Raw genomic sequence first — 6825 nt, forward strand, 5'->3', positions numbered from 1 at the left:
CCAAGGTTTTTTCTAAGGATGTTGTGTTAATCGTAGCCAGCTCGTGTACTGCCACCATAAATACTTCCACATCAGTAAATAATTTACGCCTCTATATTTACAGTAGAGGAGGCCAGTGCGTAAAGTAGGGACCATCTAAGTCTGAGGGCTGACCAGTAAAGATATCTACGGGGAAACCTCGCCATCAGCCAATAGGTTTTGGGCTTAGCCATTATGAATCCTAATCTGCAATTGATACCAGTGTAAATATACCTAACAACGACATCATTTAAAACGTTCTGCGAGAGAAGCGGCTAAAAACGGTCCTTCTTCCTTTTTTCCGGTGGTAACTTCTGCAGTCAGCACAAGAAAGCAAAATAGAGTAAGCGAGAGCGAGAAAGATCGGGGCATTGTGTGAAAAAACGAAAACGGTTGATTCGACGATTTAGCCTCCGGCGTCGTAGTTGTGACACCAACAATACTCGTCGCCACAGTTGTAGGGCATCCCATAGGTGGCTACTGAAACAGTTTTTCCTGCATACATCTTCACGGCGCGATTCTAACTGTACTACTGATCGACATTTTCTGCGAGACCAACGTGTTGTTCGGTTTAGATGACAATATCCGTCGACCGACCGACTGACCGACCGACCGACCCATCGACGACCAACACACAAGCAAAGGCGATAACGTTAAACGTTAGTTTGTACAATGGCAGGCAACTCTTCACCTGGCTGTTTGCCATCCGTTGTTGTTTCGCATCGTCCTTTCTGCACATAGGGCCCATCGCTTCAGCCGTCTTGTTTCGACCCTAGGCCAGCACGGTGTTTGTTAACAGCACGATGCTAACTTTGTCCGGTGACAGGCTCGTCCGTCCGTCCGTTAGTTCTTCGGACGGGGCGACGGTCATTCCATCCGTAGCTCGGTCAGTTCGCTTAACACTGGAGCGTGTGAAAGTCCTGTCCCGCCATCCTGTCGCATAGCATACTCGCTTAAACCGGTGTGCCCTGATAAATATCGGGTGCAGCCTTCACCAGTAGCGCGACGACGAAGACACGACGACTTACCTTACGTTGGTTGGTCGGTCGACCTGACTCGACTCAACGATCCGATGTCTGTCTGTCTGTCTGTCGCTTACGTGGTGCGCGTCGACTGTTACTGATGCTCGTAAAATATGCTGTTGTCGTTGCTAAGACTGCGATGGCTGCTGCCAGGCCGATATTTCATAATGTAATAATTATAATAACGCTAATAATACAAAAATATTTACATAGCAACAAGAATCTCATACGACAACACAGGTACCATCACACTTACATTACACAATACGTTCACTAAACGATATTTTAAGACGTGTCCATGTTCAGGTCTGTCTAAAGGCTGATTTCGCGCGCCGGCCGCTCGGGCTGCTGTTGTGTTGAAAATAAAACCATTGTGCTAAAGTAGCCTTCTTGCGACGGTAGAACCTGAAATAAAGCGGCTAAAGGAGGCGGCAAATGATCGCCATCCTACGTCTACCAATGGTTGAAAAATTATTACCGCTGACGAGAGGTTTCGGTTAGACAGATGATTAGAAATGATAGAGACATGCTATAGGCGACATGTTTATAACGCGTATGCTCCGGTGTGTGTGTTATAGCCGTTCTTCAAATTTTCGCCGGCGTTTCCGGGAGAGCAGCCAAAGGCAGAGCGGTTAGAATGAAGGCAGTGAGCGATAAGGCAATGGAGGTTTGGCAAGCTACCGAGGGCTAGCATGTCAACTGATGGCGGGCACCGTGGCAGAGACCTACCGTGCTAACTGCGCCGGCAGACATATATCATATAGCCAGCATGTATCTTAGCTTGACGCCAAATGAAGAACAGAAGGTCACCTGAGGAATTTATATTGGAAAAATATTATTACCATAGTACGCTTGTAATGCTGCACTTTTACGCACGTAATAGCGGCGACGTACGTACGTCTATATGACATACGCTACAACCGATACGAGTAATAGTAATCACATCGTTGTGAGTTGTCTGTAAGCGTAAAAAAAGCCAGTAAAGGGAATCATCTCACACAATTGCCACGTAACTTACGTAGTGCATATAAACTCCTTCCCTAAATCCCGATTCGTGTGCCATATTAATTTGGCTAGTGCCTCGAGCGCTGAAGCCTGCAGGTATTTATAGTGTCCAACACATCGTAATGTGTCATTGAATATCGATGCAGTAATCCTCGAAGCGCACCGAATATCGATAACTGTGTGTTTAATGCATAGTTTCGCATGCTCGACCGTGAAAATTATATGGCCAGCTTTGGGTCATTTGTTCCTCGATGGAAACGAACCGTATTACGCCAGATGACACACGTACTGTTATACACTTCTGCAATAACAACAGCGATGATTCGTGGTAAGCTATTAAGAATCTGTGCTATCTCTAGGTGTGAGGCTTTGCCAACTCTAGGTCAAGGAAGAACGAAGTTCAGGCGCAAGTGTCGTTTGAAATTGCCTCGGCAATCTGGTTGTAAGATCGGTTGTATCTATCGATATGGTCATAACAGCAGTCATTAGCAGCGTGTCTAACGTTCAGCTATAAGCATCAAGCAATATAAATGACATTTCTGTAGCGGAGACCTTTTCAAATTAGTGTCTTGCTGCACGGGATTTCGTTATGTTTTCGTCCTTCTTTTGCACAGACGGCGCTAGGGTATGAAGAACTCGCGAATCAAGGTTTCTTTCTTTCTCCATGATGGTTTATTGCACCGCTGAGAAGAGGCGCCGAAGTTGATATGATCGGCACGTGTGATAAACGCGCCTTACGTAAGTCAGCCACAAAGTCATAACGGGCTCCATGTCTCCGCGAGAGAGCACTCGGACTGTGTACGACAGTTAAGCAATTCAGGCAACGTACAAGAGTATCTTGCGCAACTGTTTGTGCTCAGTAGATTTGTGCTCCAGCCGATGTTTTTTTGGAACTTGTTTTTTCGCTTTCTAAGAAGCGTCCATAAAGATTAGTTCATTATTCGGTTTGTCTTTACAATTGGCAGAGCACGTATACCCATAAATAGCAGAAAGAACTTATATAAGGAACATCTCTTTAAGATAATAATAACGATGTTCATATTAGCGGCGATAACCATAAAATAAGCAAGTTTAGTACCTATTTTCAGTTTACGCCAGTCACCGTTTTCGTGGCAAGGAAATCGACCAAAAGGAAAAACACTGTGTTCGTCGTTGATTTTGACAACCCTGTATTATGTGCACTCTATTCTTACTTCCGTTGACTTTTTTTTTGCTTGTCTGTACTTAGCGTCTTGTCTGTAACGCTATCTTAAGCTTTAGTGTTCTTATGTCTCTTTTTTCCTGTTCCACATTCCTTCAGTACAAACAGCCTGACCCGAAAACATATACCCATGACAATATGCCCCCTCGATTAGCCATTGGGGCAGCAATAGGGAATGATATAAAAGCTAATGGAAGCTTGCCTAGTTGTAGCGTACATAGTACGCCTTTTTCTGCTAAAAGAACGTCAACGTTTGCATTTAATATGTGCTCCTCAAATTTGGCCGCATTTCATTTAACACAAGAGAGCAGAGAAAACTGGAAGGAAAGAGCATGAGGCGCGTGTCATCTTCATGAGTAGAAATCGTAATAGAGGTATAGATAATGAACTAGCGAAAAAACAACGGAAAAGTAAAAGAACCGAGAAAATGGGTCTGAGGTGTCAAAAGGCACTTCAGTGAATACGCACATATTACATTTAAAAGTGCGACAAAATCATATCATTCGCTCTGTTTGGGTAAGCTGCGTTCCGGTACTAGAGGTTAGCATTAGTGAGGTTAACCCACGCTAACTCTACGGGGGACTGCGCCGTACGGCAGATGAGGGCTGGCTGGCGAAGAAGTCTGATTTGTATTTTGCTTGGACTTCAGACGCTGTAGTTCGTTGTCGTGGTGTTCGGGATATGGTCCCGTAATCCACTTCCTTTCTCTCACTTCTTTAGATCTTTTTTCCTTGACGTCCTTCAGCCAGCATCAGCAAAGGGGATGACAGCACGATCATCGTTCTAGAGCACTGATAACTCTTAAGCTAACCGATAACAGCAATAACTCGATCGGCGGATACGACTGCTAGTGTCTATCATCTAACGGAGCCGTTTGATGGTTCTTAAACAAATGTCGTTCTGTTCTAAGCGATACGAAAGCACCAGTGTCGGGCAGCCTTTTTTTCTCTAGTTAACCAAAGCCTTCTCAGAGCGTCCACCACAGCAGTAGCAGTGGACCAGCAGCCGGGCAAACACTAGCTCGATGACTCGACGAAAAATTAGGCCAGCAGCAAGCGAACGCTGAAAGAGACGCCTACGACGGTCCAAAAAGCGGTTGAGTTAGCCCCACCGAGCCACGGCAGCACTTCGGAACGCAAAGAAATACGAAGGAGGTCGCATGCTACTTTACGTCCTTTTCGACTGTGTGAATTCTCAATGAAAAAGCTGTTGGTGACAGCGGCAGCGACTGAAGTCAAGCGAACATCCGGAAAGACATAAGAGCAGATCTTTGAAAGCCTGGCCTGGTCGGCCTGGCTGGCTCGCTTCTTTTCCCATCCTCAGAAGGTTGCCAAGAACGTAAAAGAATTTGAACCTAATTTCTTTTCAATTTTTATTCCATTTCTGTCATCCGTCATCTGCTAGCCCCTGCCGCTACCGTAAGAGCTGTGGATGCCGCGGCGGCAGTTTACGTTGGCTTGTCGCTGCCTCACTTTTCCTACTCTGGTTGTTTGCCCCACATCGCTTTGCTCCCTTACCCGCTAGGGCTCGCAAGGCCCTAGCGGAAAAGGCTCTAGCAGCAAGTTGGCTTCTTAGAGATGGTTCTTTTGTCCGCCTGCTTACTGCAACAGCACCGTTGGCTTCTTCATTCATTCCTCTTTCATCTGTTGTCGAAGAAGTACAAGTATTCATTGTTAAAAGCAGTCACCTCTCAAATTTTGCTAAACAATGAGAGAGTAAGCAAAGTGAGCGACTAGCAATGATGGCAAGGCTGAAAAAAAAAAAGGTAAATACACTGCTTGAGCTGAAAAAGCCGGTCGGTAGGTAGGGAGATACAGGATGCTTCCAGGGCACCGTCATGAGCGGGTGTTTAAGTCGGCCTAATCTAGGCTAGACTGATGACTTACTTGAAGCACCTTGAAAGATAGAGAACAATGTCGGAGCTTCACGGAATGCGGAAATGCGAACATGCTGACGATGCTGGCCATGGCCGAAAATAGAAAAAGGTACATGCAAATATACAAGGTGGCCTAGCGAATTTAGGACAACCTCGAAACGATAACGCACCTACCGCCCCTGTCATTGCCTGCGTTGTGAGCTTCCACGAATGCCACTACTCTTATCATTAGCCTCTCGAAGGCTATATCCAAACGTACATGGTTCTGCCTGACCTCCGCCAAATTTCTTTTTCATGGGGGGTTGACAAGCGTGAAGAGCAGAACAAAGACAACAACGAAGTACACGACCCTAAGTTGTCGCTAAGCAAAGCAGAGACGGCTAAGCAGGTGCAGCGCACCGATGATCTAGAAGCACTCAAACGCGTAGGCCCCATTTACCTGGAAAATGAGATGTACCCATTTGGCTAGGAGGGTGCTTTCGATAAAATATTAAAAAAAAAACGTCTTAAATCAAATATGTAACGGTCGGGCTCATGAGTACATGTTTCGATAGATCTACATAAGTACGCATGCAGTGGATAAAGTTCCTGTAACTCAATCCGGCCATCTTTAACTCATTTCGTTGTACACCCGTTTGTTACTCAGTGTGCTAAGAAGCCGTCGGAAACTTACTATGATCAGTGCAGCTGCAGCTCCCACTGAGGGCACTAAGAGTCAGTATTCATACGTCCTGCACATTAACAGACATTGCCACCCATTTTCGCGTTAGCCAAACAGTATACGTTAACGTTCGACAATTGCCCCTGTAAGCGCCGTTGGAACTTGTCGCCAGTTTAGGCCTATTGTCCAAATGAACAGATTGGGGGATTTTAGAAGAGCCTCGAGGACGTCCTTTGAGGCTTAAGGGAGTACAGGAAGGGCATGTACAGTGACTTGCAAACGAGCGTTAAAATAACTGGTTACATTGATATCAAATGGGGATCACAATCGATCGAGCGCTTTACCAAAAATTGGTTGCGCTTGTGTTATCTTCCAGTTATGACCCTACAGCTGAAAGTATAAGCAGAAAAGGAAAGCAGCAAAGAACGTACCTGTAAACAGAGCGGCCCGCTTGAGAGGTATGGCGTGGCTCAACAGAGGTAATGCTAATAGGCCTTAGGGGGAAAACACCGCAGATCCGCGCACGCATGCAGTCAGAAAGCAAGCGCCCGCGGAGGCCGTCCTTCCCGACCAAAGTAACGTAGGCCATAGAAAAATTCACGTACAATACTTTTACAGCAACAAAAGCCACTTTGAAGCCCAACTTTGGCTTACATCAAAGAGCCGGCCATGCGAAGACGAATGAAGGACCGACATAGAGTCCTGCGACAATGTTGTATGCTGTGCCTTTTTTCATTGCTTGAGGTGTCTGTTTTAGATTGGCCTGATGAAGCAGAAAGCAACAACAGATTCACGACTATTAAGGTAAGGTTCATGTTTAAACAGCATCTAGTTTATATCAAGTTTATAGAATAGAATACAGTGTGTGAACAGTTTTTTCTGGCAATTTTTGGATGCAAAAACTTACCCGACCAAAAGGAGCCAAATGTCCTTTTATAGACGGGGAATAGAATTCTAATCGAAGCTGTTGGTTCGCCTTCTATTGCTGTTATCATTTGTAAAACATATGGTTACGCAGTAAGATTGTTACCAGCCCGAGGAA

At 45.5% G+C, this 6825-nt stretch overlaps 1 long non-coding RNA gene across 1 annotated transcript; it reads right to left on the reverse strand.

Annotated features, from left to right (window-relative positions):
• Positions 1-4604: 4604 nt before the first annotated feature.
• On the reverse strand, positions 4605-6541 carry LOC147752673 (uncharacterized). The gene is made up of 3 exons (XR_015313487.1): positions 6215-6541; positions 5293-5561; positions 4605-4889 (listed from the first exon to the last, which is right to left on the reverse strand). It is a non-coding gene; the product is annotated as an uncharacterized LOC147752673 (long non-coding RNA).
• Positions 6542-6825: the final 284 nt, after the last annotated feature.

The sequence above is a fragment of the Varroa jacobsoni genome, unplaced genomic scaffold, assembly GCF_002532875.2.
Source record: "Varroa jacobsoni isolate VJ856 unplaced genomic scaffold, vjacob_1.0 scaffold_1092, whole genome shotgun sequence".
NCBI classification, from domain to species: Eukaryota; Metazoa; Arthropoda; class Arachnida; order Mesostigmata; family Varroidae; genus Varroa; species Varroa jacobsoni.